Raw genomic sequence first — 22,181 nt, 5'->3', positions numbered from 1 at the left:
GGCTTGATTATAGCAAGTGAGCATGTGTGTGAAGTAGTTTTAATGACTGCAAAGCCAAGGAAAGTCTGCGACATAATAAGTGCTTACCAATTATAATATGAATTGTACTGAGGTGTTTCTAATAGTGAATTCTTAGTAATGAACAGCACTGATAACAGTTGCATACTAGTGTCACATTCCTACGGGTTTCGTGGTATAAAGTGTAACACCAGAACTTGTTTAACACACATGTAGCTCAGTACAACCTGATTTATCTAGAAAAACTACTAGCCCTAAAAATTCCAAATATCACACAAAGTTGAGGGTGAGAGGACAAGAAATTTAAGACACGTTTTAACTTCTTGGTGAGCTTTGCATTGTAGCTCTTTTTATCATCTCTGTGTTATCCTTGATTTGTCTGCATGTTGCTATATCTGTCTTATACATAATGAGGTATCCGAAGCTTACGCTCTAGACACACTCGGAACGATTTCTTCAAGTAAATACATCGAGACGCATATTTCCGTAAATTATAGTGATAGTGTGGCAGATTTACTTTAACCTTTTGTTTTGGCAGAGTGATGAGGAAATTTCATTGACGAAACCACCATTTTTTTCAGTTCCTGTAATCAAGTGAGATAAAGAAAAAGGTCAGCCAGTCTGATTATTGCATAGCGACATTTAGTCAAACTATTATGAAGTAGTAATTTCTTCCATTTTCTGACGTACCATTCTAGAATTTCAGTTCTTTTCCACCATACGCCCTTTGTATCGTACTAATTATCGTTTCAACAGGCTGTTCTACTTCCGTTTTTCTGACGAGTTTCTTATCTACAACAACATTATAGACACGGTAAGAAAGCCTCTAATTTCTCTTACGTAAATTTCTGTTTCGCTGAAATTTGGTTTTGTGTTCTATTTCCATAGGAAAATATATTTTCTTGTTGCTTGTACTTTTATTTATCTTGTTTGTCTATGTTTTTGTGTATGTATTTTCATTACAAGTAGCTCTGATTTTTGTCACTCTCCATAACTGTAATTTCCAACTGTGATAATTGTTTTTGTAGCATCTAGCTGCCAGTTGACTTACTCTACCTCTCAGTCACACTCTGCAATTACCACAGTTGAGTCAGTACGTTGTCACGACGATTTTGGGACAGTACACAAGCTCGTCCCTTAATTCATTTGACATTAACCTTGTAAAACATATACTATGTCTTACAGAAACTTTTATTACCTTTGCCTCATTTTGCTAGGTATGACGTCGGAATTAACTATCAGTGAATCTCAACATTTTATCTTCTTATTATGAGTGAGTAATACAGCGTTTCTCTATAGTTACTAGCAAAAACTGACAAGAGTGTATGTGTGCGCTACTAGACGCGACAACATGCTAGGAAACATTGGTCCACAAATAAAGCCGTTTGGAGATAGTTCTTAGTGTCTGGTAACAAGTCGCTACTGGTTTCATTGACCTGACTGGATACCAGTGTATTTGAAATGTATACACTGCGATTATATTTCCGTATAATTAGAGTCAATTTACACCCATAGCCGTTGTGTTGGATTTTCTGTTGAGCCGTTGACGTAAGACGTCATTTAAAGCACAAATATGGTTCGAGATTCCTAATTAGATAGAGTGGAGCATGTGCCTAGACCTCCGAGATCACCTGACTCAATCCACCAGATATTTCTGCCTTGAGCTCTCCGAAAAGTGAAGTGCAGAATACTCTCACTGATACAAGTGAAGAACAAGAGCTGCAAATTGTACAGTTTTGTTAAGGTTTAGAATTTTCCAAGTCTGCTTAACATTATTCGAAACTTACTATAGAGAGAGAATATTACTGCATAAAAATGCAGTGACGACATGTGGAACGCAGTTGTGAACCGGTCGCAATGCACAGCAACATTTAACACGCTGAAGCAATATTGCATTTCTTGTAAATGTTAGCAAGGGGAACAGTTGAAGCTCTTTCAGACAGTGACGTAATCGAAGAGCTTACATTTCTAATACCGTTGTACTAAATTGGTCAATATTCCATATTAATGTCACACATTCGCAACTATCTCTCAAAGGGTTCCTTTACAGTTCCACCCTTTCGTTAATTTCGTTGCTTGTAACACAGCATGTTTTCACCCATGTCAGCATTCGCCATGTATATTCCAGCTATTTATCAGTTACTGCTGAAAACAGGCCCATTCCAAAAGCGATCATTGACTGCAATATTCAGATTCCCACATCCAAGTTTGTTTCTTTGTGTCTACAGTGCATTTCCATTAGGTCGCCCGTATGGCTTCTTCTTATCACAAGAAACCTAACCGAGAATCTGCTTAGTCCATCTCCCACCATTTCATCTCGATATAAACACAATAGATTGCTTCTCATTATGTACTTTTTAAATTTCGTGATAAATTTTCATGGACTGCTTTCCAGTTTGAGTCCATTCCAGATATGTGCTATGTGAAATTTGGGCTCACAAGATAATGGGAAAGGTGTCCTTTCCTCTTCAAAATCGAAAAATCCAGAAACAATCATCATAGCAATACTAATTCTGCGTTATAATTCCATTCTTTAATTAATGCACGTAAACTGTTTGCTTCAGTCTCTTTAACTGAATGGCATTTGGTGGTAAATTTAAAAATGAATGGTGGAAAATTGAAGAAAAGATAAGAGTCAATTTACACCCATGGCCGTTGTGTTGGATTTTCTGTTGAGCCATTGACTTAAGACGTCATTTAAAGCACTAATATGGTTCAAGATTGCTAATTAGATAGAGTGGAGCATGTGCCTAGACCTCCGAGATCACCTGACTCAATCCACCAGATATTTCTGCCTTGAGCTCTCCGAAAAGTGAAGTGCAGAATACTCTCAGTGATACAAGTGAAGAACAAGACCTGCAAATTTAATATATATATATATATATATATATATATATATATATATATATATATATATATATAATGATTATAATTTTACAAGTAAAGTAGCATTTGTTAATATGCCATATATGATGTAGGTCACAACGAATCCTCAGATTAATTTTTTGTTTCTATACACCTGTGAAGTGTCATAACTTTTTTTTCAAGTCTAATACATCGCTAAAAATGCGTCAGCAGATAAGAAAAGAATTGTTTAAAACAAATTTCAGAATGTTATTTTCTCACACTAACACATAAACACACAGACACACACAGACACACACACACACACACACACACACACACACACACACACACACACATTTCTGACAAAAGTGATGTCTTAGATGTGGCTGAGGATGCTCACATAAAGTAACGGCATGATATTTCCATGTCTAAAGTATCTGTGTTACTTTTGTATAACAGGATACATGTAAGTAGGCAGTTACAGTTCCTCCTAATCCTCAGTGAGAATATGTCACTGGCAGTACAAAAAACATGTATCATTTACTTTTCTGTCACTTTAGCAAATATAACTTCATAACACAAAACCTTTATAAAACGTACTATATGATCAGAGATTACAGTGGTGATAGAACAAGGCAGATATTGAACTTTACCAAATACAATGGCCGAAATCTAGAAACTTTATCTTTGACTTTGAATCAGTTTTATTTACCACAATAAGTAGTTTATTTGAGTAAAAAAGAACTACAGGTTTCTTATTGTAATATGTGAGTATAATTATAGGTCTTTGATCACATGTCAAAATTCAAACTTTGCACCAAAATAAAGAAAATTGTATTTTTGAGCATAAAATACACTATTGTTGTAAACTACTTATTTTACAAAATTTAAAAGTGCACATGGCTTGCATACTGGTACTACTGATAAAACTTGTTGATGACCAAAGTCTTATTATTGGACCACACTTTGCAAGTATTACAAACCTTCAGATTAAGCATTTCCGTGTCTAGAGTATCTTTTTCACACATGGCTCACCTATTGGCACTACTGATATCAATCAGTGGTCAGTAAATGATCTTAGTTCGATCTTTGTAGTGCACAAAATTATGGAAATACATGGTTTTGTAACAATGAAAAACATTGTGAGCACTACTGTTGATCTAACATACAGTGCACTTGTTAGTGACAATGACCAAAGTAAACAATGTTAATCCCACGTCTACATTCGTCAAAACATCGTCTCTAAGATCTATATCAAAGCAAGCCAAACATTGTAATAACCAAAGGGTATCATGTGAACTTCAAATTTCAGTCCACTTCATTGTCATGTTCTATTGTCACACAACAGAAGCTACAAGACAGTTAAACGAAATGGCAGATTGGACAGCAATAATACACAACCTTGCTTGAGTACCTCTATTGCAATAGCACTTGCCGCAAAGGGCAAATGTCACAGGGTCGAATCCTGGTTCAGCATACAATTCTAATCTGCCAGGAAGTTTCATATGAAGTCACACTCTCCTGGGAATGAAAATTCATTCTGCAAACAAATCTCTACCCTGAAGTTAAGCCATGTCTGCCAGGAGTGCTTCTCCCACAAGATATGCAGGAGAACTTCGTCATAGGTTGGAAGGTAGGAGATGACCTGCTAGAGAAAGTAAAGGTATGAGGATGGGTCATGAGTCAAGCTTGGAAGATCAGTTGGTGGAGCACTTGCCTACAAAAGGCAGAGGTACCAGTTTCGAGTTCTGGTCTGGCATACAGTTTTAATCTGCCAGGATGTTCCAGTAACACTACACATTCAGATGCATAGGAAAGCTATGCTTTTGAAGTCATCCACGCATTATCACAGCCCCATGTAAGGGTACTGACTTTACCTTGCAGTACAAAAACCTTGCCATCTCCTGTGGGCAACGTCAAACATTACAGTACAGTAATAATTTAAGATATAGCTGCTGGCATCCATTGCACATATACAATGTCAGCTTCTGGTGTTAGAATGCTACTAAAATCCAGTAGTTGACACCCACATTACCTCCTCAGTATCAGCATTTGGCTATAGAATACCGTGTAAGATCCAGTAGCTGACAACCAGAGTAGCTGACAGCCACAGCAGCTGACACTCCCAGGAGTAGACATCCCCAGTAGCTGTTACCCACAGTCGCTGATATATCCATAGAACCAGCGAGTCTAGACTTGTCTGACAAAGCATATATGAATTTATGTTGACTCGGAAATATGACATGCATAGAGACTGCATCACTGTGCTTTAGCAGATGCCAGCACTTGCAGACTATGTGGAAAGACAGATCTTAAAAGTTATGCTCTCAGTCATAGCGAGTAATTGATATTTTTGCTGTGCTGTGTGACAAAAATTAATAAAATCATAACAATTTCTCCTGCTTCTCACAAACACCCCTGAAAGCAGTAATTGATCAATTAAGAAAGTGAAATAAAAGTACATTGCTAGTCAAAAGAAAAGGACAACTATAAAATGCTGAATTTTGCCCCAGACATTGCCTTGCTGTCTTCAGCATTCTGAAATGCATTATCCTTGAGGATGTTAAGATGATACAGCTGGAAGGCTATATGTTCAACAGTGGTCATAGAAAGGATGAAGTTGCTGCAGATTCTAACACTGCATTTTTTTGTTCAGATGGATTAAATCAATACATGTATGTAAAGAACTTTTTAAAATTAGTAAGAAATTTTGAGAAGAATGTCATAATTTGACTGCAATTGATTACCATTTGTCTCAGAACAGTTATTATATATTTATGTGATATTTCACAGGCTAAAACTTTAGCAGTCACTATGAATTTTGTTATGAGACTTACAAATGAACATGAAGAGTCAGACTGCCAGCCCACCTAAAATTAAACTGAATTATACAGTTTGAACACAGATATTTTGAAGGAAACAGAAGAGCAACATTAATTGTAATCCTATTTTTTCACACTGTGAAATAAAATGCAGTGCATATGTTTCCTTTTAGTTTTACATTTAGTGACCCTGTGCTATGGTATTAACTTTATCCTCCAATGAAATACATTTAGAATCTACTGCTGATACTGCTAACTTATGCTCAGACTTGGTGACATCTGTGTAAATATATTTGATGCAATCTCCAAGTGTGTCATATTTCAATGGGCAGTCATAAATGTATGTGTGCTTTCTCAGACAAACTGCATAGTTGGGGTAATGGCAGTCACCATGTCAACTGACACTCATTACCACATAAATAGTATCCACCATACTTTATGTATACAACTATCTTTCATCATAAGAACTCATCAGTATGCTTTTCATCAGTGCCACTTGTGACAGCAAATGACATAACGTTTTAAATTGCAGTATGAATTTAATACCTCAGCGCCAAGTGCACTTTGCTATGTATGTTAGGTCAGCAGTAGCGTTCATTTAAGTTTTACAGTAATGTAGTACCAATTTTTATGTATTTCCATGTATTTAAGCATGGTATTTCTGCGAGGTACACATATTAAACAATAATCATTTCCTAGGCTCTAATTTATTTCAAGAGTGCCAATAAGTGAGCCATAGTTTACTAAGCAATTCAATCAATTTAGATGTGGAATTGTTTAATTTGTAGGTCAATTGTGCTTGCAGAGTGTGGACCAAAAGTCAAACTTTGGTTGTCAATAAGTTTTATCAGTAGTACCAGTATGCCAGCCATGTGTACTTTTTAATCATGTTAAATAAGTAATTTATAGCAGTAGTGGCATATGTGATTTGTGCTTGAAATTTTGCATAAATTGAGAAATAATACAATTTTATTTATTTTGCTGATAATTTTCAATTTTCAGATACGATGTAAGATCTGTGATTATACTTGCATATTACGATAAGAAACCTGCAGTTCTATTTAATGTAAATTCATTATTTCTTATGGCAATTAATTTTATTTAGTACTAAATATACTATTTTCAAGATACTGACCACTGTCTTTTGTCATGTTTCATCTCTGTCTTGTTCCACCACTAGCGTCATCTCTGGTTGTGTCATGTTTAAGGTAAATATTTCGAATTATCAAGTTATATTTGGCTATCACAGAAATATGTCGTATAATAGGTACAAAACATTGCCAGTAGCTTCAAAACACATTATTTTTAGTTTGGTTTGTTGTCCTAAAATGTCAGGAAATGTGATGTCTGTTGAGTCTCGCTACCCAGATATTTTCTAGATAAATGTAATAGAAAAGCAATAATAGCTGTAAAATATTTCCTAATTTCACATTATGAGTTTATTTGTCTTATAGAACAGTTTGCATGTAAATATAATTCTCGCAATTAATTTGAGGGACTACAGTCACATTTATATATGTAACACTCTGATTTCATTCTTCATACAGTTGACACTTTATTTGAGCTAAACATGAATGTTGTGGAACAATTTAGACTTGGTAATCATATTGTGTGCTTTTAGAATTTTGATAATTAAGATATCGCTTTGTTCTCAAAGTAACAAAGTGTCATTTGGGCCTTGTGTTAGATGATAACTGCCTATTTAGCATGGTTCAAGTATTCTTAAATGTTATATAAGAATAGGAACGATAATTTGTGCAGTGAAACAGCATTCTGACACTTAATTTGAGACTCCACACTCAACGTTTTAGGTGTCACACATTCATTGCAGTATTTTAGTAGTTTAAATATTATTTAAACGAAGAATGAGTTTTATAGAACATCTGATATATGGTAATTACATTGACATACGCAGTGTACATGTATTCATGTGTTTTTGATAATAATACATAGTTTTTGAACTACCAATGACATACGCCCATTTAGGCTAAGCAAGACTTGTTAACTGGCTCTTTAGCATCCCATATTTCTTTTGTACTCTCATATAAAAATAAGACAGGTAGACAAGACACAGAAACAGCAAGGTAGAACTTAATATGAGCATCCACAACCATCTTTTAGGTATCAGCAGTTTAAGTGGATGTACGTGAATGTGTGTGTGTGTGTGTGTGTGTGTGTGTGTGTGTGTGTGTGTGTGTGTAAAATAACACTTGGACAAGTTCTGGCCATTGGATTTGTTTGGTGTAGAAGAGTGAGATACAGTAAAAGCATCATACATCAATTGGGATGTCAGAAAAAAATTAATTTGAGGGTCTTTTGTGTCTGACTGCATATGTATTACAGGAAGTGAAGTTTTCATATTATTTTAGCTGTTAGTTGATGTCATAAATGTTGTGGGTGTGTTTAGGAGGGAGGGGGGGGGGTGTCAGCGTACATGGGTTGTTGTCTCACTCACTATTTTAGATGTGGATATACTGCAAGTTCGATTCTGTACATAATTTTCTGGCTAAATGCTTTTGAGAATGATGAGAAAAAGTTCAGATCATTTGGGTACTGCTGTACACAGGAGATATGGGTCAATTGTGAGTGACTGTGTCATTTTAATGCCCTCTATATTACATTGTTATTCCATTGGGAGGGGCTGGGAAGGGGAGAGTTTACATAGTGCAACACAGCTAGTTCAGCCATCTTGGATCTGTGATTGCTGTTTGCCTCCATCTTGAATTTTTTAATTTTACAGTCACTACCATCTTTGACTTTTAAATTTCTTACAATCTACCATCCTGGACATTTAAAGTTCCCACCATTCACCATCTTGATTTAATGCTTTTTAGGTAATTGATGATGCCATTGTCCCTGGCATGTAGGTAGCTACATAATTGCTCTCATATTAGTCTAGTGAAACATGCACCAGAATGTCTGTAGCCATACTACTGCCAGAGATTCTGTGTACTCATTTGAGGCAGCATTATCAGCACCTGCAGAGTCTGAAAGGGACCTCATTGTGTGTCTTCATTTGACTAACTTATGGCATTGTGGATTCTCCAGATTTTTGGGACATTTAGATGTGGCCGTGGGCTGATGTTGGATTGCATGTGAACATGATGACACATCTATTCAACTTCAACATTTTGGTAGACCAAGTTTGACCACCACAAGCCATCCGAGGACCAGTAATGGAACGCTTGCAATGTTGTATGGGATCTCACACCACTGATTAAAGACCAGTAGCAGCAAGAACGGTTTATTACCGTCTCACACATAGGCTCCCGTTTACATCACAGTACAAATGGCTGTATTAGGAGTGATGCCATGATGGAGAAGCATTGAGTGTTGATCAATGGTGTTGCAATTTGCTCAACAGCGAATTACAGTTCAGTACTAGCCTGAATTACCATAGTGAGTGAGTTAGGTGGTTACCTGTTTTGGAGAGGCACAGCAGTTTTACTCCCAGCATCTTGGCGCAGAGAGTCATCAGGTAATGATTGAGAGAACTCTGACAACAACAACAGTATGTCCGAAACGTCCTGTTTCCTAATGTCTTACATAGAACAGCATCGTAGTGCACAGTTTTACATTTTTATCAGCACAATTATATATACAGGGTGTTTCAAAAATGACCGGTATATTTGAAACGGCAATACAAACTAAACGAGCAGCGATAGAAATACACCGTTTGTTGCAATATGCTTGGGACAACAGTACATTTTGAGGCAGACAAACTTTCGAAATTACAGTAGTTACAATTGTCAACAACAGATGGCGCTGCCGTCTGGGAAACTCTATAGTACGATATTTTCCACATATCCACCATGTGTAGCAATAATGTGGCGTAGTCTCTGAATGAAATTACCCGAAACCTTTGACAACGTGTCTGGCGGAATGGCTTCATATGCAGATGAGATGTACTGCTTCAGCTGTTCAATTGTTTCTGGATTCTGGCGGTACACCTGGTCTTTCAAGTGTCCCCACAGAAAGAAGTCACAGGTGTTCATGTCTGGCGAATAGGGAGGCCAATCCACGCCGCCTCCGGTATGTTTCGGATAGCCCAAAGCAATCACACGATTATCGAAATATTCATTCAGCAAATTAAATACGTCGGCCGTACGTTGTGGCCGGGCACCATCTTGCATAAACCACGAGGTGTTCGCAGTGTCGTCTAAAGCAGTTTGTACCGCCACAAATTCACGAAGAATGTCCAGATAGCGTGATGCAGTAATCGTTTCGGATCTGAAAAATGGGCCAATGATTCCTTTGGAACAAATGGCGGCCCAGACCAGTACTTTTTGAGTATGCAGGGACGATGGGACTGCAACATGGGGCTTTTCAGTTCCCCATATGAGCCAGTTCTGTTTATTGACGAAGCTGTCCAGGTAAAAATAAGCTTCGTCAGTAAACCAAATGCTGCACACATGCATATCGCCGTCATCAATCCTGTGCACTGTATCGTTAGCGAATGTCTCTCGTGCAGCAATGGTAGCGGCGCTGAGGGGTTGCCGCGTTTGAATTTTGTATGGATAGAGGTGTAAAGTCTGGCGCATGAGACGATACGTGGACGTTGGCGTCATCTGGACCGCAGTTGCAACACGGCGAACGGAAACCCGAGGCCGCTGTTGGATCACCTGCTGCACTAGCTGCACGTTGCCCTCTGTGGTTGCCGTACGCGGTCGCCCTACCTTTCCAGCACGTTCATCCGTCACGTTCCCAGTCCGTTGAAATTTTTCAAACAGATCCTTTATTGTATCGCTTTTCGGTCCTTTGGTTACATTAAACCTCCGTTGAAAACTTTGTCTTGTTGCAACAACACTGTGTTCTAGGCGGTGGAATTCCAACACCTGAAAAATCCTCTGTTCTAAGGAATAAACCATGTTGTCCACAGCACACTTGCACGTTGTGAACAGCACACGCTTACAGCAGAAAGACGACGTACAGAATGGCGCATCCACAGACTGCGTTGTCTTCTATATCTTTCACATCACTTGCAGCGCCATCTGTTGTTGAAAATTGTAACTACTGTAATTTCTAAAGTTTGTCCGCTTGAAAATGTACTGTTGTCCCAAGCATATTGCAACAAACGGTGTATTTCTATCTCTGCTCGTTTAGTTTTTATTGCCGTTTCAAATATACCGGTCATTTTTGAAACACCCTGTATATATTTGTGTGTGTGTGTGTGTGTGTGTGTGTGTGTGTGTGTGTGTGTGTGTGTGTGTGGAGCTTATGGGCTCTCAATGGCGACTTTATCACATATTAGAACAATGCTCATCCACACACATATGTGTCTCTATGAACTGCCTGAGTAATACTGAGGTACTCCTGTGGCGAGCAAGTCCCTATGTCTGTCCGTGATAGAACGTGTGTCGATCTAGATGTCAGCTCCATTCCAGTGCCAGTATCAGGACATCAAGGACCATATACTCATACAGCAGGTGTGGGTAGCTTGTGTCAGGAGAGGATGCTACAGCGTTATGACGCCCTTCACAGTCAATACATTCATCCAGTCCAGATGGGTGCTTATGTAACACTTATAAGTGGCCTCATACTGCCAAGTTATTAGTATACGTTATTCGCTTTTGTAATCATTGAAACTATTTCACATATCCTTTGAACCAATGAAGCTTCAATTTATTTCCTGCTCGTCCTCTGGGTGCTCCACTGTTTTCGTTAACTGGTATCACTGGCAATCAACAGTTACATGTCAGACAAACGTAAATCATTTTCTTATACATTTTGATGGCGTGTGTATTAACTATTGGTCAAATTTCTACACTAGCTGCACACGAAGTAGTGATTTGTTGGGAAAATGAACGCACTCTGTCGCAGAACCTGAGAATGAACCGAAATCAGAAAGTTTGTTTCAGTGATAGAAGAAGATCAAAAAATCATGTTTTAAGGTCACCAGGGATTTGTGAGCATTCATTCCTCACCTGTATACCCGAATGACGTTCCTGTCACTGAGTTAGGGCTGCAGCTCATTTTATTATGTTTGTGTACACTTCTTTGTGAGTGTGGTCCTACAATTGCCCCATTCTGGCCTGCTGGTATGACTTTGTTAAGGTCTCTGTGGGTTTATCTAATTCGATGCTGGTTTCAATCTAGCACAGGGCCATTTTATGTTTTTATTTTTTTTTATTTTGAAAAGTGATAGGTGTCTGCGGGTCCACCTGATTCAACGCGTACTGAGCCGTAATGTGGGTTTCAACATGTTATGAAAGTAAAATTTTAAGGTAATCCGAAGACACCCCACGAAGCCGCAAAGCGTTGTTAATTCATGAACCAAGACAGTTTCTCTTAAATGTTGGTACTGCTATTCTTACTCTTTTACAACATCAATAGTTGATCTCTTATTTTCTTGTTATTGATAACGCCTACTCGTGAGTGCCCACTTTGGTCTGTGTCTCTGTGATTACAGCCTAATCTGATCATTTTCCTCTGTTCATTCCACAGGTACTCCTATAATATTTCTCTTGAGATTATTTAATTCCACTACCAGCCCAGTCCGCCTATTTTCAGTCTTTTTGCATTTTATAGTGCCTCTACGAACTGCTGTAAAAGAAGTCAAGATATATTGTATTAATATGACTGCTTGCAGCTACACGTGGGTGCAGACATAACTGTCGTGCCCCATGTTTCAAATACAACACTTGACTTGGCTCAGTCTATTGCCTACAGCAAGCTTTCATTCAGGACAGGATATCTACATTCCAAGAATTTGTACACAGCAGCAGGTTTTCCGATAACGTCCGTTATAGTACATAAGATACATATCTGGTGAAGCAGAGCTCTGAGCAGTTTCAGACAGTCCTTCATCACTACTGACGGCTGAGAATGGTCCTCACATTATCTGTTCACGAGCTGAATTGCGTCGACAAAGGGTCAACCTGTAATGTTGAGTCCCTGACACTCAGTCACTCAGTTCTCCATTATTGAAAGCAGTATGGACTGTCAAGAAGCTTGCAGACGATTACTGCACACACTGTTTGTGATTCAGCTCAGAGGATTGTCCTTCTGTATCTAACCACCTAACTGAAATCTACCTGTATCGGTGTGACGTAGGATTGTTGTGTGCAAGCTTAAGGGGAACATGATGAGGCGTGAGTGGTGGGACACACTGTCAGATTCATCTGCTGGGCCAGTCTGAGGTTGAGAGGCCCTATGACAATTATGCTTGTAAACGTATTGTGTTTCATATGTACTAAAGAGTTCTAGGTAGTATGACTGTAGCTAAATTATCAATTGCAATCCTCACTAGGGACATATACAGTGCGATTTTCATTAAGGTTTATAAACCTACTAAGTGACGTAAGTGGTGAGACTGGTAATTTAATATAGACACACGAAGCTGTAAATGTCGGGAAATACCCCAATGGCGGATGACAAATGTTGAACATATGACGTCACCAGATGACGTACATCGCCGCACGTGTATCAATTGAGTTTGTCGATTCTACCCTGGCCGCTAAGGGTAGTGCAACACATTGCTCCGCTAGGCTACCCTGTTTTCATTCTTGCATTATCCGATGTGGTACGGCAGTGCTCGTGGCAGTGGTAATAAAAGACTATGATGAATGGGATAACATTTCATGATGCGTGAAACTGGGGTGCTTTGCATAAATAGACACTGAAAGCAAAGCTGTATTGAGAGATGGTAACACAATGGTCAGACGTGTCATGTTGTGAAATCAACGATGGCTGTGAGACAAGATCTAACATAAGAAACAATTTCTACTTTGCTCGTACTTGTTTTATGAGTTTTTATGTGAAACCTTGAGAAACGTGTTTTGTAAATACTTACAGTAGCTTACAGCCTTGTTTTTTCTCGAGTGTTTAACTTAACAGTCGCTATAACGTTTCGACTCATACTGTATTTCATGATTTTCTCATCGCATGTGGATGTTTATAATTAATTTCAGCCTTCCAGGATATCGAATGTACAGGTAATGTTGGCTCTCGTTCCCATTTAAGAGACCAAATGGAGGAAGTTGCTTTGCCGTGGGCCAGTTGGGCCTTTAGCAGTCAATGGAATGTCTTGTGTGCAACGGGGAAGCGCTCAAAGCGTACCACAAAGCTAAAGTGCACATGTTGTAGGTTAGAGATTATGTGCGTCATACTGAAATTTGTCAGTGTTTTTGTGCTGGATAGTCACTGGGCCCTAATTTTATTTCTGTTGTTACGTTTACCGATGAAGCTATATTTAATGAAGAACGGATCTTCAATACCAAAAATAACATTTATTAGTCCAATGCTAACTCTCACCAAATGTGCGAACACGTTTGACAAGACAAATTTCGGTTAATGGATGGGTGGGAATTTTAGGAGACAAAATACTAGGACTATACTTTTTACTTGATAATGTAAATAAACAGAAATACTCAGTCTTTTTGAGGAGGGTTCTGCCAGAGCTACTTGAAGATGGCCCTCTGGAAATAAGAGCAAACATGTGGCTAGAGCAAGAAGGAACTCCGCCGCACTATGCCATAGCAAAAAGAAATTACTTTAATCAGATGTATCCAGGTACGTTGATTGGATGACGTGGACAACCTAGTGTTCGTATACTTTTCAGCAGGTAGTGTACATGTGTATAAGCGATACTCTTTTCACGTGAGTCTTGTCTCAGATGACGTATCATTATGCCCATATACTGTGAATGTGGAGAATTATGTTCTGTGTGCAATAGCATTTGAGATATAGTTTCATTCTCATATCCTAACTCTCGTATTTCGCCCCAGTTTTGGCCTGCGTTTTCACTTCGGTAAGATAACTTCCACTATTTGCAACTACTAATCTTTTTAACTTCTATGGCCCTAATGTCCTCAGCCTCGTACAGTATTATGTTGATTATTTTCTGGTTACGTTTATATGAGACTGAATAACACCAATTTTATCATGGAAAATTTGTTTGTCTTTTATGTTTCGAAAATTATCATCAGTGGCCTGAAATATATACATATTGTTTAGGTAATTGCAAATTTGCGTTACTTACTAGACACTGGCACTTTCTCACTTTGTATAAGGAAATAATGGTCCAAATTTGCACAAAAGGTTTGCAGACGCCGCGCTATAATTATGTATGCTTGCTTTGCTGGTTGTACGGCTGTTCTTCTGGATTCATCCTTTCAAAATTTCATCGCTGCACTGAGAGTATGGACACATGTTCTTTCCATATCCTGTTTTGAATGATGTTACCAAGTGTCGTATGTTGTTATTAAGAATTGAATTATTGGCAAATATACCGGTGTATATTTTATAAAAGTATACATTTCATCAGCGTTAGCAGAATGTTAGAGTCTATATTTCTCCAATCGTTTATCATTTCTTCGTTCTCTGAAACAGCATTGCGAATATGTTAATTTTCTTCTATTGTGGTAAGGATTTTGTCTCTCTTTTTTCTCCTGATTGTATTCATGTCATATTCTACATAGGGGGAATAATGATTTTAATCAGATTGGAATCCATATGATCACTTTGTGTGCAGTGATCGTTGAATACGGACAATGGAGGAAAGAACAGCAATCGATAGCGAAATCCGTCATTTTGTTACAGCAGATGTACATTTCAACTATTACTTGGTTATTTTCAGTGCATATAACAATAGGTGATACTCATACAATGTAAGCTTTCACGGCCGGTATTGTTTGACTTAAAACTTCCGGGCTGATAGGTCGTGGTCGAAGTATAACACTCTCTCCTGACGTATCGTCTCCGACTGCGGGAGACATCCTCGGAGGTAAAGCAGTTCGCCGCTTTACCTCCGAGGATGTCTCCCGCAGTCGGACACGAAACGTCAGGAGAGAGTTTTATACTTCGACCACGGCCTATCAGCCCGGAAGTTTTAACTGAAGAATAGGTAATACTAATCCAAATTATCACGAAATAATTAATATTGGTTACTGTAGAACATACTGGAATCTAAAATGAATGCATGTGTTCACGTTAGACCCTTGTATGCTCTACAGCAACAAATATTGGTTATTGCGTGACACTGGACTAATGTCGCATGTTGTTATATGCACTGAAGATGACTATGTAATACTTGAAATCTACATCTGCTGTAACAAAATGACAGATGTAGTCATGGATTGCTGTTCTTTTCTTCATTGCGGTAACGGTTGCAGTTTTTTTCTGTGCTCTTCGAATGTAGAATGGATATTTTCACACTTTCAACATCTGATGTGTCCTTTGTAAGTTTGTAAGTGTTTTGAAATTTCTGCTTCTCATTCCCTTACATATTGCAGCAAAACTTTGGCGGTCAACATAACATATTCCTGCTTCTTGTGTTTGTCCCTCAAGATTGTTAGTTGCCTAAAATTTGTTTGCGGAGTTCCCACATTTTAAAAGGTAAATGAAGACCCTGTTTCATTGGTGTGTTGGCCACTCTTTGTGTTGTTTTATGTGTGTAAATCATAATATAGTATTTCCCATGTTTCTAATTGGTGTTGTCATTGTATTTGTTTGTTGTATGTATTTTTGGGTTGGGGTCTGTGAATTTTCCTACACATTTTTATGTTTTCTTTGATGCTGTGTTTAAATTTCATGATTGACTCTGCGTATCAAACGTGTGTCATAGCCATTGTCTCAAACTATTTGTGTGGTTGTATGCATTTCATTTTCATCAGTTCCCTTATTCAATATAACAAGTAGCTTACTGCATTGAGCTTCTGATCATAGAGATGGTATGATGTGGAATGCTTTATTGTGTCTGTGGCTGTTGGTTGCTTGCATGTGTTGAACGACAGGCGAAATGTGAATGGCATGATACAATTGGTTTTATTCAATTGCATGTAGATATAACCGAAAAAATTATCAACGTAATAACTATCAGTTTATAAGATTCATCTGGATATGTGACCGCTTTGTCAGTATATTAAATTTCACATTCAGCTAAAGTTTTTTGATCACACTTTTTCCATTCTGTACAAGTAGTGATCACATGTTTGTTCTGGCTGTTGTCAACACATACCGCAGGAACAGCTGGGTGTATCTGACTCTTGCGTTCGAATAAATATTGAGCATCAGACAGCGCTAGAAATGACTATAAGAAAATTTGTCACGGCTGGGGACCTCTGTTTCAGAACCGGTGTGAGCGTGGCAGCTATCCCCTTGGAGGTAAAATGACAATTTCTAAGAGGTGAAAACATAAAACGTTTGTTTATCGTTTAGTGATGACTCTAAGTTACTTAAAAATAATTTGCACTATCACATATCATGAGATTGAAATATTTAAAAGATATTTTTCATCGTCATTGTCATAATTATCCGCCATTTCATATCCATAGTTAACGGTCTGCTATAGAATTTCCTGGTCACTGCACTCCTCACCAATGTGCTAACATGTCTCTCAAGCACATTTTCTACAGTCGTTGGCTTGTGCATTTTCCATTTTGTTATCATCGCAATATATATTATCTCTAAGTGTATATTATCTACTGGCCTAATTAAATACTTCCTTTTCATCACAATAATAATTATGTCTACCACTTCAAACACTTCTGCGATTCGTTTCTTTGTTTTCCTCTCTTTCATAATGTTTTCTGTCACGCAATCCTCAGTTTTAAAAGGTTGCTGCAGGTAATGCCAAAGACTCTTTGTTACCTGACATGGCAAGACTGTTTATACACAGTGATTGTGAAGTTCCAGTTTCAGACGCACTGCAAGACCTGTTTTACAAATTATATTGTTTCCCTAGTGCATCCATGAAAAATTGTACCTTTTTTTCTTTTTTTGCACATTCAGATTTTGTAGTGAGAAGTTGTCGCCATTAATAAATTATATTAGCAATACTGGTTTAGTACCTGGGTTAGAGAACATTTTTGAGAGACAGAAGAAATAATTTCAGATAGTGAAATTCGGTCCAGCCTACAACTTCTAGAGCACCATTAACAAAAACACTTGTTGGCAACATCTTATCCAATAGTTGGTGTCTAGCGCCGATATTTATAGAAATGAGAAACTTAAGAATACAGATGCCATACAATACAACCTGCTGTTATGAAAGAAGAGTTTCCTCTATCGTAGCAATGGACATAACAGAGAGGCAGCAAGTGGACTTGAAACATTACTTACAACGTGCGCTGGCACACCAGTGACTCAATATTTGTCGGCTTAATAAAACATGTACTAATGTGAATAAGTCTTGCTGTTTGAACGTTGACTATATGTAAACCATCGTAAGCCACTTTGGAGAATCGTATGAAACTGGAATACTTCGCAGAGTTAAAAGTTTGAATCTCTATCTCCACAAAAAAAAATTATTTCTTAGTACCACGTGCAATACAACAATGAAAAACGACGACAAAGTGCTAAGTATTGGTCCTGTACAAATGGATTTTATACGATTTGCTGATAATAGAGACTTCCACAGGTCTGAAGCTCCAGCCAACCACAAAATGAAAATAAACACAAACAACACTAGATTAATGATGGCAGATAGCTAGAAAAGACAAGTAAGAGTATATATATATATATATATATATATATATATATATATATATATATATTGTAAATTTTAGCCCATATTTGGAGAAATGCAAATTTGCAGAACCACAGGTTAATTATTTGGGCCAGATAATTTCGACTGGTGGCGTAGAACCCGATCCATAGTTAATTTATGTAGTCGAAGACTTCATTTACCCTCGTAACATGAAAGAATTACAGTCTTTTCTCGGCTTGCCAAACTGTTACTACTGTTTTGTACCAGAATATGCCACTATTGCTAAAATCTTTTACCAAATTGTGAAAGAAAGGTAATATTTGTATGGATTGCTGATTGTGAAATGAGAATGTTTATATTAAAAGAAATTCCAACACACTCACCCATTTTGACATACCCTAATTTTGAGAAATCAGTTATATTATGGAGTGACACCATCTATATCGAAATTAGTTATGTTCTTAGGAAAGTACATGGGGAATTTGAGGGTCCTGTTGGGTATTTACCTACGAAATTAAATCAACCAGAGCTCAACTATAGCTTAACAGAGCAGGAGCTAATAGGTCTACCATATGAAATGAACTATTATAAACTTTACTTACTTGGGAGGTAATTTATTGTTTTGACTTATACTGCCTTAACGTGCTTGTTGAGCCTCAAGGATCCTAGCACCAGATTGAGTATGTGGGCCTTAAATTTAGCAATTATGATTACTCAGTAAGGCAGAAGACAGGAAAGCTCCAATCATTATGCTGATGGTTTAAGCCGAGAAGTTCGGTGTATAAAGGCCAACGAGGTACTAGTTGCTGAACTAGATAAAACAGCAAGACGACGATGAATGCAAGTAATCTGGAGCTTTTCCAGGCTCTGTGTTTCTAAGCAAACTCCTCTGTCATAAAAAATACCCCAATGAATGCAGAAAGTTATTCTGAAATGTCTTAGAGAAAAATTTTGCTGCAATCACATGATAGTACACAGTCATGCAACAGTGGTAGGGAGGCAACCAACGCATGAACAGCCTAGGAATTCTGGTGGCTTATTAGTAAGAAGGAAGTCGAAAGTTATGTATAGTCTTGCTTATCATCTGCAGAAAGCGCTCAGAATGTAAAACCAAAAATTCTCGCTCAGATTCTTCTAGAAGCCACTAAACCTCTTCAATGGGTTGCTCTTGACATCGTGGAACCATTCTCAATTTAATTTAAAAATAATAAATAAGTTTTATCAGTTACTGACAACTTTTCTGTTTTTTACTTATGGTGACTCTGGCAGATATGACTGCAGAAGTAGTCACAAAGCTTTCATGACAAAATTTTGTTGCGTGGATAACTTAAAGCAATCGTAACAAAGCAAGGGAATAACTAATTGTGATGTCTTTTTTACACATGATTCGAAGTAATTAAAATCGAGAAGTGACGAACTATTTTCTTCCTTCCAAAAAGTGTAGAGCATGTGCACAAATCTGTTCTTGAAATGTTGTTGTATTATATCAGTCAGACTGATGAGAGTTGGGTGAGAAACCTCTAGTTCATTGCTGCTTCGCATAACACAAGAAAACATGAATCAGTTGGCATCATTCCGTTACAGGTGAAATACGGATGCAAAATGGGTTCGCCATTCAGACTAGTTAAGTTGTCCCTAGCAGTTGATGCAACAGTGAAAAAAACAGCTATCCCGATTCTTGAGAACTGCTTGGAAACAGGTACAGAAAAACAATGACGCTGCTGTCGCAAGCCAAGTTACATGAAGTCAAAAGAATGCGAGAATTCCAAATTACCAGCCTGTGCAGTGTGTTTCAGTCAAGAATCTGGCTGTAAAAAACGGCCAGACTAAAAGTTCACACCTCTCTGGGAAAGTCACTACCGAATAATCTGCTTATCATCACTAGTAAATGCGGAAATTACAACTGTGACATCAGGAAGACGTAGTTCAATTTGATAGGTTGATGACAGTTATAATAGTAACACGATTAAGATAGTTATTGCTAGCTGCCAGAAGAGCTATTCTTTCTAGTGTATTTAATTACAGGTTGTGTAGTGGCAGTGCTGAAAAATGAGAGTCAAGCAGACTCACCTGTTTCTTTTGTTTGTAAAATGGAAAAAAAAATCCAGTTTGGGTTCTGATCTGTGTTTTTGGATTTCTTTTGATTTCTTCATAACCTCTGAGACAAATCCTCGTATATTAACCTCAATGTACCCCCTTCTTTCCACTTTTTATGCACTTCGGGATGATATAAAAACCATATAGGTATGATAAAACGACCTAGAATCATATGCTCCTTGAAGTCGAAACTTAACTCGTAATGATTTATTATAACCAAATAACTGCTTTACGCAGCAGTGCAATCGCGCTTTCTCAACGAGAGGAAAGTAGCCAGGCTTGCGAGAAAGACTGTTTTCTCAGTCCGTCGCGATTTCACATAAGTATTGGACACCTTCCATATCCTAGTACTGTCCTCACATAGCATGTCTTCACCCTTTTTAAAAATGTTTTTCATTAAACCAGAACCAACAGTTCTCATTTATATTGTGATCACCTGTGTTTTACACATTAATAACAGGTGTACAATACAGCTAATCAGATCACTATCATATGTAACCCTCTGACCAGGCAATAATACTACTAAAGTTCTTCTACAAGTATTGATAATAGTTCTGCACTATATTCCCTCGTTTCCAACTGACGAGCAGAACAGCAGTGCAGTAAGTAGCAGCAACTACTGACAGTAGGCAAAAGCCTTTTCGCTTTGTATTTTTCAGCATTGAATACATTTGCTGTGCGTATGCTGCTTTTACTCGCAAGGTTCGCGGTGTAGTAAACTCAATGCTACCACATAAATTAGCTGACTGTAAACCTTTTGATGGGTTAAAAAGCAATGGTAAAGTTTTTTTAATTGTCGTCATGGGAGTTACGTCTTGTGAACTTGTTGTATTAGTGGCTCATTACATACAGAGAAGTTGGAGAACTGATAAGAATGTTAGTATAAGGCTTTTCTGTATGTTTGCTTTCTTAAAAAAATGTTGTAGTCATGGTGCAGTGAGACTTACCGCTAGTACAAGCAAACCGAGTGGGCAAAGGTGGTGCAAGTTACGCTCGCATTATCACCCTGCGGCAAAAATTACACCTGACGGGAGCTAGTCACAGAAGCAAGAACCGAAGGCTGCAAAATGTAATTAATTAATTGTTAAAAGTAACTGTAGCGTTGTATATTTATTTGCTGAATAGTTATAAAATTTGGGCAAATGGCCTTTGGAGTATCGGACCTAGAGCTATTCATGTGGATATCAAGTCTTGTACAGGACAATGGAGTTATGGCACAGATGAGTGACCGGTCAGCTGTCGTGTCAATGGCCACCGTTTAATTGCTCGACTAAGTCTATTCAGAGAAATAGTTTCTGTATAACTTCAAGGTTGTACTTGGAGTATATTGGTATGTCGAAGATTAATACTGACTACTAGTAGTTGTCATATGGTGCAATTAATTCTGATCGTTGTAATTAAGTCATGATCAATGAGATATCTCTGCGGGTAACTGTGGGTCTCACAACATATACGGATGGATTGATAGTTTACTACATTGTATAATAAACGCTGTATCTAGACGAGACATGATAATTGATGCTTAGGTTGCACTACAATCAGTCGTCATACTGATTGGTTCTGCGCATATTAACTAGTGATCCAGTCTGTGCACTCAAAGGAATTTACATTTTCATAATACATGCATATATGTATAATTCGGTTGTCAGCGCACTCCAAGCGTGCATGGTTGCAGTTTTGTTGGATTTGTTGGAACACAAGGAAGTAATAGTTGAGTGCCACAATTTTGGATAAGTGGACTTTTTTTATCGAGCACAGGACTCAAATTTGTTGACTTAATTTGCAAACAGACACCAGTATTTGTGATAGAAGAGTTCTAGAACTGTAGTCGTAAAGCAGAAGACACCTGTTAATAGCTGGTATTTTCCTAGTATTAGGCAAACCACGCCAGACTGGAACCATTCGAGTAAATGCATGACAGGACTACTGTTACTGATAACTTCAAGCGACAAGTCGCCAATTAAAATTGG

The 22,181-nt window shown here is 37.9% G+C and overlaps 1 protein-coding gene across 12 annotated transcripts in view; it reads right to left on the bottom strand.

The window, feature by feature from the left end:
• LOC126272147 (neuronal acetylcholine receptor subunit alpha-7-like) overlaps window positions 1-22,181 on the bottom strand; it is an 881,076-nt gene that overhangs the window by 25,714 nt on the left and 833,181 nt on the right. The window lies entirely within an intron of this gene.

This window comes from Schistocerca gregaria, chromosome 5, assembly GCF_023897955.1.
Source record: "Schistocerca gregaria isolate iqSchGreg1 chromosome 5, iqSchGreg1.2, whole genome shotgun sequence".
NCBI classification, from domain to species: domain Eukaryota; kingdom Metazoa; phylum Arthropoda; class Insecta; order Orthoptera; family Acrididae; genus Schistocerca; species Schistocerca gregaria.
The sequence above is the reverse complement of the archived record's forward strand: the minus strand, read 5'-3'. Positions and strand labels throughout refer to the sequence as shown.